We start from the raw sequence: 17,154 nt of genomic DNA, 5'->3' as shown, positions 1-17,154 counted from the left end.
CAGAGCAGAGAGTGCATTGTCACATGACTTTATGAGCCAATCAGAGCAGAGAGTGCAGGGTCATATGACTGTGAGAGCCAATCAGAGCAAAGAGTGCAGTGTCACATGACTGTGCTCTGTATTAATCACATGACTGTGAGAGCCAATAAGAGCAGTGAGTGTAGCAGTGCAGGTGTCAGTGAGTACGGAGCACATACAGTATAATGAGGTTGGGGTGTGACTGCTGCTACTATGGGGACAGTGACATTATATTATTATTATGCTATAGGCTGTGTGGTATTATCCCCATGTGTCTCTGTACAGTCCCTGTGCCCGACCGTCCTGCCCCCGCTCCTGCCGCCTCCACATAGAGTGTCAGCAGTGCGGCTCCCCCTGTATTATACACATAGTGCCCGGCTCCCCCTGTATTATACACATAGTGCCGGCTCCCCCTGTATTATACACATATAGTGCCCGGTGCCCTGTATTATACACACATAGTGCCCTGCTCCCCCTGTATTATACACAGATAGTGCCCGGCTCCCCCTGTATTATACACAGATAGTGCCCGGTGCTCTGTATTATACACAGATAGTGCCCGGCTCCCCCTGTATTATACACAGATAGTGCCCGGCTCCCCCTGTATTATACACAGATAGTGCCCGGCTCCCCCTGTATTATACACAGATAGTGCCCGGCTCCTCCTGTATTATACACATATAGTGCCCGGCTCCCCCTGTATTATACACAGATAGTGCCCGGCTCCCCCTGTATTATACACATAGTGCCCGGCTCCCCCTGTATTATACACAGATAGTGCCCGGCTCCCCCTGTATTATACACAGATAGTGCCCGGCTCCTCCTGTATTATACACAGATAGTGCCCGGCTCCCTCTGTATTATACACAGATAGTGCCCGGCTCCCCCTGTATTATACACACATAGTGCCCGGCTCCCCCTGTATTATACACAGATAGTGCCCGGCTCCCCCTGTATTATACACAGATAGTGCCCGGCTCCCCCTGTATTATACACAGATAGTGCCCGGCTCCTCCTGTATTATACACATATAGTGCCCGGCTCCCCCTGTATTATACACAGATAGTGCCCGGCTCCCCCTGTATTATACACAGATAGTGCCCGGCTCCCCCTGTATTATACACAGATAGTACCCGGCTCCCCCTGTATTATACACAGATAGTGCCCGGCTCCCCCTGTATTATACACAGATAGTGCCCGGCTCCCCCTGTATTATACACAGATAGTGCCCGGCTCCCCCTGTATTATACACAGATAGTGCCCGGCTCCCCCTGTATTATACACAGATAGTACCCGGCTCCCCCTGTATTATAAACAGATAGTGCCCGGTGCTCTGTATTATATACAGATAGTGCCCGGCTCCCCCTGTATTATACACAGATAGTGCCCAGCTCCTCCTGTATTATACACAGATAGTGCCCGGCTCCCCCTGTATTATACACAGATAGTGCCCGGCTCCCCCTGTATTATACACAGATAGTGCCCGGCTCCCCCTGTATTATACACAGATAGTGCCCAGTGCTCTGTATTATACACAGATAGTGCCCGGCTCCCCCTGTATTATACACAGATAGTGCCCAGCTCCCCCTGTATTATACACAGATAGTGCCCGGCTCCCCCTGTATTATACACAGATAGTGCCCGGTGCTCTGTATTATACACAGATAGTGCCCGGCTCCCCCTGTATTATACACAGATAGTGCCCGGCTCCCCCTGTATTATACACAGATAGTGCCCGGCTCCCCCTGTATTATACACAGATAGTGCCCGGCTCCCCCTGTATTATACACAGATAGTGCCCGGTGCTCTGTATTATACACAGTTAGTGCCCGGCTCCCCCTGTATTATACACAGATAGTGCCCGGTTCCCCCTGTATTATACACAGATAGTGCCCGGTGCTCTGTATTATACACAGATAGTGCCCGGCTCCCCCTGTATTATACACAGATAGTGCCCGGCTCCCCCTGTATTATACATAGATAGTGCCCGGTGCTCTGTATTATACACAGATAGTGCCCGGCTCCCCCTGTATTATACACAGATAGTGCCCGGCTCCCCCTTTATTATACACAGATAGTGCCGGGCTCCCCCTGTATTATACACAGATAGTGCCCGGTGCTCTGTATTATACACAGATAGTGCCCGGCTCCTCCTGTATTATACACAGATAGTGCCCGGTGCTCTGTATTATACACAGATAGTGCCCGGCTCCCCCTGTATTATACACAGATAGTGCCCGGCTCCCCCTGTATTATACACAGATAGTGCCCGGCTCCCCCTGTATTATACACAGATAGTGCCCAGCTCCCCCTGTATTATACACAGATAGTGCCCGGCTCCCCCTGTATTATACACAGATAGTGCCCGGCTCCCCCTGTATTATACACAGATAGTGCCCGGCTCCCCCTGTATTATACACAGATAGTGCCCGGCTCCCCCTGTATTATACACAGATAGTGCCCGGCTCCCCCTGTATTATACACAGATAGTGCCCGGCTCCCCCTGTATTATACACAGATAGTGCCCGGCTCCCCCTGTATTATACACAGATAGTGCCCGGCTCCCCCTGTATTATACACAGATAGTGCCCGGCTCCCCCTGTATGCCCGGCTCCCCCTGTATTATACACAGATAGTGCCCGGCTCCCCCTGTATTATACACATATAGTGCCCGGCTCCCCCTGTATTATACACAGATAGTGCCCGGGTCCCCCTGTATTATACACAGATAGTGCCCGGCTCCCCCTGTATTATACACAGATAGTGCCCAGCTCCCCCTGTATTATACACAGATAGTGCCCGGCTCCCCCTGTATTATACACAGATAGTGCCCGGCGCTCTGTATTATACACAGATAGTGCCCGGCTCCCCCTGTATTATACACAGATAGTACCCGGCTCTCCCTGTATTATACACAGATAGTGCCCGGCTCCCCCTGTATTATACACAGATAGTGCCCGGCTCCCCCTGTATTATACACAGATAGTGCCCAGCTCCCCCTGTTTTATACACAGATAGTGCCCGGCGCTCTGTATTATACACAGATAGTGCCCGGCTCCCCCTGTATTATACACAGATAGTACCCGGCTCCCCCTGTATTATACACAGATAGTTCCCGGCGCTCTGTATTATACACAGATAGTGCCCGGCGCTCTGTATTATACACAGATAGTGCCCGGCTCCCCCTGTATTATACACAGATAGTGCCCGGCTCCCCCTGTATTATACACAGATAGTGCCCGGTTCCCCCTGTATTATACACAGATAGTGCCCGGCTCCCCCTGTATTATACACAGATAGTGCCCGGCTCCTCCTGTATTATACACAGATAGTGCCCGGCTCCCCCTGTATTATACACAGATAGTGCCCGGCTCCTCCTGTATTATACACAGATAGTGCCCGGCTCCCCCTGTATTATACACAGATAGTGCCCGGCTCCCCTATATTCTACACAGATAGTGCCTGGCTCCCCCTGTATTCTACACAGATAGTGCCCGGCTCCCCCTGTATTATACACAGATAGTGCCCGGCTCCCCCTGTATTATACACAGATAGTGCCCGGCTCCCCCTGTATTATACACAGATAGTGCCCGGCTCCCCCTGTATTATACACAGATAGTGCCCGGCTCCTCCTGTATTATACACAGATAGTGCCCGGCTCCTCCTGTATTATACACAGATAGTGCCCGGCGCTCTGTATTATACACAGATAGTGCTCGGCTCCCCCTGTATTATACACAGATAGTGCCCGGCGCTCTGTATTATACACAGATAGTGCCCGGCTCCCCCTGTATTATACACAGATAGTGCCCGGCTCCCCCTGTATTATACACAGATAGTGCCCGGCTCCCCCTGTATTATACACAGATAGTGCCCGGCTCCCCCTGTATTATACACAGATAGTGCCCGGCTCCCCCTGTATTATACACAGATAGTGCCCGGCTCCCCCTGTATTATACACAGATAGTGCCCGGCTCCCCCTGTATTATACACAGATAGTGCCCGGCTCCCCCTGTATTATACACAGATAGTGCCCGGCTCCCCCTGTATTATACACAGATAGTGCCCGGCTCCCCCTGTATTATACACAGATAGTGCCCGGCTCCCCCTGTATTATATACAGATAGTGCCCGGCTCCCCCTGTATTATACACAGATAGTGCCCGGCTCCCCCTGTATTATACACAGATAGTGCCCGGCTCCCCCTGTATTATACACAGATAGTGCCCGGCTCCCCCTGTATTATACACAGATAGTGCCCGGTGCTCTGTATTATACACAGTTAGTGCCCGGCTCCCCCTGTATTATACACAGATAGTGCCCGGCTCCCCCTGTATTATACACAGATAGTGCCCAGTGCTCTGTATTATACACAGATAGTGCCCGGCTCCCCCTGTATTATACACAGATAGTGCCCGGCTCCCCCTGTATTATACACAGATAGTGCCCAGTGCTCTGTATTATACACAGATAGTGCCCGGCTCCCCCTGTATTATACACATATAGTGCCCGGCTCCCCCTGTATTATACACAGATAGTGCCCGGCTCCCCCTGTATTATACACAGATAGTGCCCGGCTCCCCCTGTATTATACACAGATAGTGCCCGGCTCCCCCTGTATTATACACAGATAGTGCCCGGCTCCCCCTGTATTATACACAGATAGTGCCCGGCTCCCCCTGTATTATACACAGATAGTGCCCGGCTCCCCCTGTATTATACACAGATAGTGCCCGGTGCTCTGTATTATACACAGATAGTGCCCTGCTCCCCCTGTATTATACACAGATAGTGCCCGGCTCCCCCTGTATTATACACATATAGTGCCCGGCTCCCCCTGTATTATACACAGATAGTGCCCGGCTCCCCCTGTATTATACACAGATAGTGCCCGGCTGCCCCTGTATTATACACAGATAGTGCCCGGCTCCCCCTGTATTATACACAGATAGTGCCCGGCTCTCCCTGTATTATACACAGATAGTGCCTGGTGCTCTGTATTATACACAGATAGTGCCCGGCTCCCCCTGTATTATACACAGATAGTGCCCGGTGCTCTGTATTATACACAGATAGTGCCCGGCTCCCCCTGTATTATACATAGATAGTGCCCGGCTCACCCTGTATTATACACAGATAGTGCCCGGCTCCCCCTGTATTATACACAGATAGTGCCCGGCTCCCCCTGTATTATACACAGATAGTGCCCATCTCCCCCTGTATTATACACAGATAGTGCCCGGCTCCCCCTGTATTATACACAGATAGTGCCCGGCTCCCCCTGTATTATACACAGATAGTGCCCGGATCCCCCTGTATTATACACAGATAGTGCCCGGCTCCCCCTGTATTATACACAGATAGTGCCCGGCTCCCCCTGTATTATACACAGATAGTGCCCGGCTCCCCCTGTATTATACACAGATAGTGCCCGGCTCCCCCTGTATTATACACAGATAGTGCCCGGCTCCCCCTGTATTATACACAGATAGTGCCCATCTTCCCCTGTATTATACACAGATAGTGCCCGTCTCCCCCTGTATTATACACAGATAGTGCCCGGCTCCCCCTGTATTATACACAGATAGTGCCCGGTGCTCTGTATTATACACAGATAGTGCCCGGCTCCCCCTGTATTATACACAGATAGTGCCCGGCTCCCCCTGTATTATACACATATAGTGCCCGGCTCCCCGTGTATTATACACAGATAGTGCCCGGCTCCCCCTGTATTATACACAGATAGTGCCCGGCTCCCCCTGTATTATACACAGATAGTGCCCGGCTCCCCCTGTATTATACACAGATAGTGCCCGGCTCCACCTGTATTATACACAGATAGTGCCCGGTGCTCTGAATTATACACAGATAGTGCCCGGCTCCTCCTGTATTATACACAGATAGTGCCCGGCTCCCCCTGTATTATACACAGATAGTGCCCGGCTCCACCTGTATTATACACAGATAGTGCCCGGTGCTCTGTATTATACACAGATAGTGCCCGGTGCTCTGTATTATACACAGATATTGCCCGGCTCCCCCTGTATTATACACAGATAGTGCCCGGCTCCCCCTGTATTATACACAGATAGTGCCCGGCTCCCCCTGTATTTTACACAGATAGTGCCCGGCTCCCCCTGTATTATACACAGATAGTGCCCGGCTCCCCCTGTATTATACACAGATAGTGCCCGGCTCCCCCTGTATTATACACAGATAGTGCCCGGCTCCCCCTGTATTATACACAGATAGTGCCCGGCTCCCCCTGTATTATACACAGATAGTGCCCGGCTCCCCCTGTATTATACAAAGATAGTGCCCGGTGCTCTGTATTATACACAGATAGTGCCCGGCTCCCCCTGTATTATACACAGATAGTGCCCGGCTCCCCCTGTATTATACAAAGATAGTGCCCGGTGCTCTGTATTATACACAGATAGTGCCCGGCTCCCCCTGTATTATACACAGATAGTGCCCGGCTCCCCCTGTATTATACACAGATAGTGCCTGGCTCCCCCTGTATTATACACAGATAGTGCCCGGCTCCCTCTGTATTATACACAGATAGTGCCCGGCTCCCCCTGTATTATACACAGATAGTGCCCGGTGCTCTGTATTATACACAGATAGTGCCCGGCTCCCCCTGTATTATACACAGATAGTGCCCGGCTCCCCCTGTATTATACACAGATAGTGCCCGGCTCCCCCTGTATTATACACAGATAGTGCCCGGTGCTCTGTATTATACACAGTTAGTGCCCGGCTCCCCCTGTATTATACACAGATAGTGCCCGGCTCCCCCTTTATTATACACAGATAGTGCCGGGCTCCCCCTGTATTATACACAGATAGTGCCCGGCTCCCCCTTTATTATACACAGATAGTGCCGGGCTCCCCCTGTATTATACACAGATAGTGCCCGGCTCCCCCTGTATTATACACAGATAGTGCCCGGTGCTCTGTATTATACACAGATAGTGCCCGGCTCCCCCTATATTATACACAGATAGTGCCCGGCTCCCCCTGTATTATACACAGATAGTGCCCGGTGCTCTGTATTATACACAGATAGTGCCCGGCTCCCCCTGTATTACACACAGATAGTGCCCGGCTCCCCCTGTATTATACACAGATAGTGCCCTGCTCCCCCTGTATTATACACAGATAGTTCCCGGCTCCCCCTGTACACAGATAGTGCCCGGCTCCCCTGTATTATACACAGATAGTGCCCGGCTCCCCCTGTATTATACACAGATAGTGCCCCGGCTCCCCCTGTATTATACACAGATAGTGCCCGGCTCCCCTGTATTATACACAGATAGTGCCCGGCTCCCCCTGTATTATACACAGATAGTGCCCTGCTCCCCCTGTATTATACACAGATAGTGCCCGGCTCCCCCTGTATTATACACAGATAGTGCCCGCTCCCCTGTATTATACACAGATAGTGCCCGGCTCCCCCTGTATTATACACAGATAGTGCCCGGCTCCCCCTGTATTATACACAGATAGTGCCCTGCTCCCCTGTATTATACACAGATAGTGCCCGGCTCCCCCTGTATTATACACAGATAGTGCCCGTGCTCCCCCTGTATTATACACAGATAGTGCCCGGCTCCCCCTGTATTATACACAGATAGTGCCCGGCCCTGTAAAGTGCCGTCCCCCTGTATTATACACAGATAGTGCCCGGTATTATACACAGATAGTGCCGGCTCCCCCTGTATTATACACAGATAGTGCCCGGCTCCCCCTGTATTATACACAGATAGTGCCCGGCTCCCCCTGTATTATACACAGATAGTGCCCGGGTCCCTCTGTATTATACACAGATAGTGCCCGGCTCCCCCTGTATTATACACAGATAGTGCCCAGCTCCCCCTGTATTATACACAGATAGTGCCCGTCTCCCCCTGTATTATACACAGATAGTGCCCGGCTCCCCCTGTATTATACACAGATAGTGCCCAGCTCCCCCTGTTTTATACACAGATAGTGCCCGGCGCTCTGTATTATACACAGATAGTGCCCGGCTCCCCCTGTATTATACACAGATAGTGCCCGGCTCCCCCTGTATTATACACAGATAGTGCCCGGTTCCCCCTGTATTATACACAAATAGTGCCCGGCTCCTCCTGTATTATACACAGATAGTGCCCGGCTCCCCCTGTATTATACACAGATAGTGCCCGGCTCCTCCTGTATTATACACAGATAGTGCCCGGCTCCCCTATATTCTACACAGATAGTGCCCGGCTCCCCCTGTATTCTACACAGATAGTGCTCGGCTCCCCCTGTATTATACACAGATAGTGCCCGGCGCTCTGTATTATACACAGATAGTGCCCGGCTCCCCCTGTATTATACACAGATAGTGCCCGGTGCACTGTATTATACACAGATAGTGCCTGGCTCCCCCTGTATTATACACAGATAGTGCCCGGCTCCCCCTGTATTATACACAGATAGTGCCCGGCTCCCCCTGTATTATACACAGATAGTGCCCGGCTCCCCCTGTATTATACACAGATAGTGCCCGGCTCCCCCTGTATTATACACAGATAGTGCCCGGCTCCTCCTGTATTATACACAGATAGTGCCCGGCTCCCCCTGTATTATACACAGATAGTGCCCGGCTCCCCCTGTATTATATACAGATAGTGCCCGGCTCCCCCTGTATTATACACAGATAGTGCCCGACTCCCCCTGTATTATACACAGATAGTGCCCGGCTCCCCCTGTATTATACACACATAGTGCCCGGCTCCCCCTGTATTATACACAGATAGTGCCCGGCTCCCCCTGTATTATACACAGATAGTGCCCGGCTCCCCCTGTATTATACACAGATAGTGCCCGGCTCCTCCTGTATTATACACAGATAGTGCCCGGCTCCTCCTGTATTATACACAGATAGTGCCCTGCTCCCCCTGTATTATACACAGATAGTGCCCGGCTCCCCCTGTATTATACACAGATAGTGCCCGGCTCCCCTATATTATACACAGATAGTGCCCGGCTCCCCCTGTATTCTACACAGATAGTGCTCGGCTCCCCCTGTATTATACACAGATAGTGCCCGGCTCCCCCTGTATTATATACAGATAGTGCCCGGCTCCCCCTGTATTATACACAGATAGTGCCCAACTCCCCCTGTATTATACACAGATAGTGCCCGGCTCCCCCTGTATTATACACACATAGTGCCCGGCTCCCCCTGTATTATACACAGATAGTACCCGGCTCCTCCTGTATTATACACAGATAGTGCCCGGCTATCCCTGTATTATACACAGATAGTGCCCGGCTCCCCCTGTATTATACACAGATAGTGCCCGGCTCCCCTATATTCTACACAGATAGTGCCCGGCTCCCCCTGTATTCTACACAGATAGTGCTCGGCTCCCCCTGTATTATACACAGATAGTGCCCGGTGCTCTGTATTATACACAGATAGTGCCCGGCTCCCCCTGTATTATACACAGATAGTGCCCGGCTCCCCCTGTATTATACACAGATAGTGCCCGGCTCCCCTATATTCTACACAGATAGTGCCCGGCTCCCCCTGTATTATACACAGATAGTGCCCGGCTCCCCCTGTATTATACACAGATAGTGCCCGGCTCCCCCTGTATTATACACAGATAGTGCCCGGCTCCCCTATATTCTACACAGATAGTGCCCGGCTCCCCCTGTATTATACACAGATAGTGCCCGGCTCCCCTATATTCTACACAGATAGTGCCCGGCTCCCCCTGTATTCTACACAGATAGTGCTCGGCTCCCCCTGTATTATACACAGATAGTGCCCGGCGCTCTGTATTATACACAGATAGTGCCCGGCTCCCCCTGTATTATACACAGATAGTGCCCGGTGCTCTGTATTATACACAGATAGTGCCTGGCTCCCCCTGTATTATACACAGATAGTGCCCGGCTCCCCCTGTATTATACACAGATAGTGCCCGGTGCACTGTATTATACACAGATAGTGCCTGGCTCCCCCTGTATTATACACAGATAGTGCCCGGCTCCCCCTGTATTATACACAGATAGTGCCCGGCTCCCCCTGTATTATACACAGATAGTGCCCGGCTCCCCATGTATTATACACAGATAGTGCCCGGCTCCTCCTGTATTATACACAGATAGTGCCCGGCTCCCCCTGTATTATACACAGATAGTGCCCGGCTCCCCCTGTATTATATACAGATAGTGCCCGGCTCCCCCTGTATTATACACAGATAGTGCCCGACTCCCCCTGTATTATACACAGATAGTGCCCGGCTCCCCCTGTATTATACACACATAGTGCCCGGCTCCCCCTGTATTATACACAGATAGTGCCCGGCTCCCCTTGTATTATACACAGATAGTGCCCGGCTCCCCCTGTATTATACACAGATTGTGCCCGGTGCTCTGTATTATACACAGATAGTGCCCGGCTCCCCTTGTATTATACACAGATAGTGCCCGGCTCCCCCTGTATTATACACAGATAGTGCCCGGCTCCCCCTGTATTATACACAGATAGTGCCCGGCTCCCCCTGTATTATACACAGATAGTGCCCGGCTCCCCCTGTATTATACACAGATAGTGCCCGGTGCTCTGTATTATACACAGATAGTGCCCGGCTCCCCCTGTATTATACACAGATAGTGCCTGGCTCCCCCTGTATTATACACAGATAGTGCACGGCTCCCCCTGTATTATACACAGATAGTGCCCGGCGCTCTGTATTATACACAGATAGTGCCCGGCTCCCCCTGTATTATACACAGATAGTGCCCGGCTACCCCTGTATTATACACAGATAGTGCCCGGTGCTCTGTATTATACACAGATAGTGCCCGGCTCCCCCTGTATTATACACAGATAGTGCCTGGCTCCCCCTGTATTATACACAGATAGTGCACGGCTCCCCCTGTATTATACACAGATAGTGCCCGGCGCTCTGTATTATACACAGATAGTGCCCGGCTCCCCCTGTATTATACACAGATAGTGCCCGGCTCCCCCTGTATTATACACAGATAGTGCCCGGCTCCCCTTGTATTATACACAGATAGTGCCCGGCTCCCCCTGTATTATACACAGATAGTGCCCGGCTCCCCCTGTATTATACACAGATAGTGCCCGGCTCCCCCTGTATTATACACAGATAGTGCCCGGCTCCCCTGTGTTATACACAGATAGTGCCCGGCTCCCCCTGTATTATACACAGATAGTGCCCGGCTCCCCCTGTATTATACACAGATAGTGCCCGGCTCCCCCTGTATTATACACAGATAGTGCCCGGCTCCCCTGTATTATACACAGATAGTGCCCGACTCCCCCTGTATTATACACAGATAGTGCCCAGCTCCCCCTGTATTATACACAGATAGTGCCCGGTGCTCTGTATTATACACAGATAGTGCCCGGCTCCTCCTATATTATACACAGATAGTGCCCGGCTCCCCCTGTATTATACACAGATAGTGCCCGGCTCCCCCTGTATTATACACAGATAGTGCCCGATGCTCTGTATTATACACAGATAGTGCCCGGCTCCCCCTGTATTATACACAGATAGTGCCCGGCTCCCCCTGTATTATACACAGATAGTGCCCGGCTCCCCCTGTATTATACACAGATAGTGCCCGGCTCCCCCTGTATTATACACAGATAGTGCCCGGTGCTCTGTATTATACACAGATAGTGCCCGGCTCCCCCTGTATTATACACAGATAGTGCCCGGCGCTGTGTATTATACACAGATAGTGCCCGGTGCTCTGTATTATACACAGATAGTGCCCGGTGCTCTGTATTATACACAGATAGTGCCCGGCTCCTCCTGTATTATACACAGATAGTGCCCGGCTCCCCCTGTATGATACACAGATAGTGCCCGGCTCCCCCTGTATTATACACAGATAGTGCCCGGCTCCCCCTGTATTATACACAGATAGTGCCCGGCTCCCCCTGTATTATACACAGATAGTGCCCGGCTCCCCCTGTATTATACACAGATAGTGCCCGGCTCCCCCTGTATTATACACAGATAGTGCCCAGCTCCCCCTGTTTTATACACAGATAGTGCCCGGCGCTCTGTATTATACACAAGTAGATAAAGTCAACCTTTCTGTCAAACTTGACAGTTGTTAACGCCCCCTTGCACTAGGACCCGCCCCCTTTTAATATTAAATGATAGTGTTTTATATCGCTTAATATAAAATTAATATAAATTTATAGTGTTCGATATTAAAACGTATTAAAAATTGTCGCGTAACACCAGTCGCAGAGTGTCAAGCAGCACCAGTCGCAGAATGTCACATATGACACACACTTTAAAATACATCTTTTTTTTTTTTTTTTTTTTGTAACACAAAATGTTCTTACATTCCAGCAGCTGAAACTTCATGAGTCACACATGTTACAGTTTTAAAAAGGATAATCACTAATGACCGTGTCACAAAGGTCATTTTAAATGCTCAGAAACCCCTCAGAAGCCACGATGTACAATTTAACCATGAACATTCTTAGAAGCAAGGGTTCATCACACATGGCACTAATTTAAAAGGTCATTTTAAAATGTCACAAAGGTCATTTTAAATGCTCAGAAACCCTCAGAAGCCACGATGTACAATTTAACCATGAACATTCTTAGAAGCAAGGGTTCATCACACATGGTACTAATTTAAAAGGTCATTTTAAATGTCACAGAAACCCCTCAGAAGCACGATGTGCAAATTTGACCATGACCATTGCTTATAATTTGACCATGACCATTTTCGATTGTTATCTCTGTAGAGGAACATTAGCACCACCTACAGGTTTATGTGTTGACTCAAATCGGATTTTTCCATCTTTTGGATTAATTACATACCATAATGAGATATCATGGTGATGGTTCCTAATCAAAACCATTTTCGATTGTTATCTCTGTAGAGGAACATTAGCACCACCTACAGGTTTATGTGTTGACTCAAATCGGATTTTTCCATCTTTTGGATTAATTACATACCATAATGAGATATCATGGTGATGGTTCCTAATCAAAACCATTTTCGATTGTTATCTCTGTAGAGGAACATTAGCACCACCTACAGGTTTATGTGTTGACTCAAATCGGATTTTTCCATCTTTTGGATTAATTACATACCATAATGAGATATCATGGTGATGGGTCCTAATCAAATCAGTAAGCCCGTGTATATTTATGGAATCATAAAATAATTTTGTATTCATGTACAAAGACAATATTTTTTGTAATTTTAGCTACAAATCAGTAAGCCAGTGTATATTTATGGAATCATAAAATAATTTTGTATTCATGTACATTAGTTCATAAGAACTTCTGTATAATGCTTTTTATAAATTCATTTTATTATTAAATAATTTATGCGCTTTTTATGAGCCTCATATTCTACAGTATAAGATATACCCATTTGGAATGACTTCCATTCAATCTATACAAGTAGTTTAGACCACTCAGGATTTTTATTTTTTATTTATTTATTTATTTTTTTTCTTCTGTATATATAATATAAATGTATTTGGTATGCGTTTGATGCGCTGTGTATGACATTTAAGAAACAGCTAAAAGATTATATCTTTATTGTAACTGAAAATAATTATCACATTTACTAATGTATAAACCAAAGATTATATGTTTAAAAGTCCCGCCCCAAGCATCTTGGAAATGTGGGACGGCGTACCACAGGTTGGTGGGGGCCATATGGCTCACAGCCAGTGTTATAAGAACAGACCACATCACTGAAGTGGGACAGAGCACTGAGAAGAAGAAATTTCAACTGAAGCTGCACAGCTATACACACGTGAAGACATTATGGTAAGTGTTATTATTATTATTATTATTATTATTATTATCATAATTATTATTATTATTATTATATTTATACATATTGCATTTTTTATTTTATTTATTTATTTATTTATTTTATTTTACAAATATGGCTCTGAAGGCTGTTTAAATATGTTGTTTCTATGCCGCGATATACACACTGTTACACGATTCTGTCCTGTCATTGCATCCTTTGTTTTTAGGCATACATGTATAATATGTTAATATTTCAAACCTATTGGACAGTTGCAAATCGCAGTATGCACTCATATGTGAAATGCATCGCTAAACAGCAACATCAATGCGATGCATTGTAACACATAGAACATATAGTTTTAATAATGTGGCTGTCTGAATGTTATTTAAATATGTGGTAATAGCGACATCTAGTGGTTCATTTTGGGAATGCGCCAACACAATATTTCAACTAATTCGTTTGATAGATATTAACCGTCTCTCATTTTCATTATTGGTTCAGAGACAGACAATGCAGAACATCAACAGCAAAAGATTATTATTATTATTATTATCATAATTATTATTATTATTATTATTATTATATTTATACATATTGCATTTTTTATTTTATTTATTTATTTATTTATTTTATTTTACAAATATGGCTCTGAAGGCTGTTTAAATATGTTGTTTCTATGCCGCGATATACACACTGTTACACGATTCTGTCCTGCCATTGCATCCTTTGTTTTTAGGCATACATGTATAATATGTTAATATTTCAAACCTATTGGACAGTTGCAAATCGCAGTATGCACTCATATGTGAAATGCATCGCTAAACAGCAACATCAATGCGATGCATTGTAACACATAGAACATATAGTTTTAATAATGTGGCTGTCTGAATGTTATTTAAATATGTGGTAATAGCGACATCTAGTGGTTCATTTTGGGAATGCGCCAACACAATATTTCAACTAATTCGTTTGATAGATATTAACCGTCTCTCATTTTCATTATTGGTTCAGAGACAGACAATGCAGAACATCAACAACAAAAACACTTTCATGGTTAGAAACAGATCTTCTTCTTCTGATGATGATGATGCTTTGCCAAGTTATCAAACCTCTCAAAGTAAGCTATGTCTATAAAGGACATTGACGCGTTTTTATTTATATTTCAAGTTTAAATAGTATGAAATTATAGTCAAGGTCTACAATTTGTTCATTTTTAAAAGTTTAAATAGTATGAACGTACAACAGTCTGGATACATTGATAAGTAATTATTAAATAGTAATTATTAAATAATTATTATTTTCTCATTTTTATTTCCCCCGATTTGACAGTAATCACAAATACAGAGAATCTCGATTTGTCTGTTGATAGTCCCTTTGGCTTAGACTTCAGCGCTATACCGGATTTTAATAATATTTTGGAATTGGCGCCAGATTGTGAGTAACATGATATCTTTATTTATTTTTTATTTTATTTTTTATTTTTTATTTTTATTTTTTATTTATTTATTTATTTTTCCACGGCTAAAGAATTAAAAATAAACCTTGTACAGTTGTGCTGATTTGTTGTCAACTGTACACACTTTATATTCTCAGTAATGAATCGCTTTTTCATGTTATTCTAATTTTATACCGTATGTAATATTTTTTATTTTTTTATTTTTATTTTTCATTTTTCACCGGTTAAAGATGCCACAAAAATGGATGATGCGACGGCTGATGTTATTCTACGGGATATATTGAACAAACCTGATTATTGTCACAACACATCTATACAGAACAGCAATGTTGTTGATGAGCAACCGTTTTTCCCACACGCGACAGGGGGTCGTGCTAAAACATTCGAATATAAAGCAGGTGTGTAATCAAGCACTGTTATATGGTATATTGTTATGCGGTGATTTAAATACTGATTTACATGCAGAGTCGTTTATATTTATTTTATAATATATGTATTACAGATGACGCTGTAGCAAGACGCTATGCTCCTTTGATACCAACAGTCAGTGATACATGCTCGCAGATACACAGGCCTAGTACAAGCGGGAAAATATCAAAACGCACAACCGCCGCTGAAGCGGAGAACCATCAATTCGTAACGCCGGCAATTGTACATAAGAACGTTGCTAGGTCATCAGTTATGGCTGTGCATAACGGTTGTATCGTACCGAACAAACGAAAGCCGGCTCGACCAAGAACGAATGAGAGAAGTCATAATTCAACATTTACAGATCTGAAAAGAAAATTGTCATATTCCGAAAATGATAAGCCACAACGGAGAAGGATCGCGTTACAAACTGTATCATGCGTAAGTAATGATGTTGCTGTAACATCAAAACACACAGCGTTTAACACTGCAGACCGGGGTGTCGCTGGTAATACAAAGACTGTAAAGGTTAAGAGGGCATCGCGTCTCTCAAGAAGTAATGTTAAGCAATTGTCGCAATCCGCTGTAATCACAATTCCAGATACACAGGTTTGTTCTGAAACAGAAACAAGGCACATAGCAGGCATTGGTTTGTTATCAAATATTGACTCAAGAAGTAATGTTAAGCAATTGTCGCAATCCGATGTCATCACTATTACCGATACACAGGATTGCTCTGAAACAGAAACAAGACACATAGCCGGTAATCCTGTGATATCAGATATTGATGACATAAATGGGCAAGAGCTTATTACAAATTGTGTAGAGTCAACGACACAAGATCCGCAGAATAGCTCTGATGAAGTATTATCAGCCGTTGCAGGAATACCTGGTAATACTACAACGGTTGATTGTGTAACATCAATGCCCAATATTTTTACAACGACAGCCCTGGTACACGCATCGGCTGATGCTTGTGTACCGGCGCGAGGGCTAGCGCCCGACATAGTTGATGAATGTCAAAATTCAGAACAATTAGGCCAAGACGCTGAAATACAATTTTACGCGTTGTTGGGTAAGATACGGGAAGATGTTGAGAACATGGGCGTAAAAGCCGGATATTTGTTAAAACACATTAAAGGTGTGTGCCACGGTAGTAAATGTAAACAAGACATTGTTAAAGAAGTTGTTGAGACGTATATGAATGTCATGTCAAAATACATAGATCGGTCGGTTAAGACAACTGAATTTATTAAAGCCAACATACATCATTTTGCAGAAATAAATGAAACTGATCCGTGACTAGGCATGCTAGGCAATGGTTTGAAACGTGTTTTAAATTTAAATGACTGTAAAAAAAAACCACGAATTAAACCTTGTTTAACATACAAGATCTCACAGTTATTCCGACGCGCAAAGGTGAAACAGGCTGTAACAACATTAATCAGA

At 46.2% G+C, this 17,154-nt stretch overlaps 1 long non-coding RNA gene across 1 annotated transcript; it reads left to right on the top strand.

Annotated features, from left to right (window-relative positions):
* Positions 1–138: 138 nt before the first annotated feature.
* On the top strand, positions 139–14,368 carry LOC134984184 (uncharacterized). Its single transcript, XR_010191718.1, has 3 exons — positions 139–178; positions 13,681–13,852; positions 14,343–14,368. It is a non-coding gene; the product is annotated as an uncharacterized LOC134984184 (long non-coding RNA).
* The last annotated feature ends 2,786 nt before the right edge of the window (positions 14,369–17,154 follow it).

The sequence above is a fragment of the Pseudophryne corroboree genome (genome assembly GCF_028390025.1).
Source record: "Pseudophryne corroboree isolate aPseCor3 chromosome 3 unlocalized genomic scaffold, aPseCor3.hap2 SUPER_3_unloc_4, whole genome shotgun sequence".
Taxonomy (NCBI): Eukaryota; Metazoa; Chordata; class Amphibia; order Anura; family Myobatrachidae; genus Pseudophryne; species Pseudophryne corroboree.
Note: the sequence above shows the minus strand (reverse complement) of the source record. Positions and strands in the feature narration are given on the sequence as shown.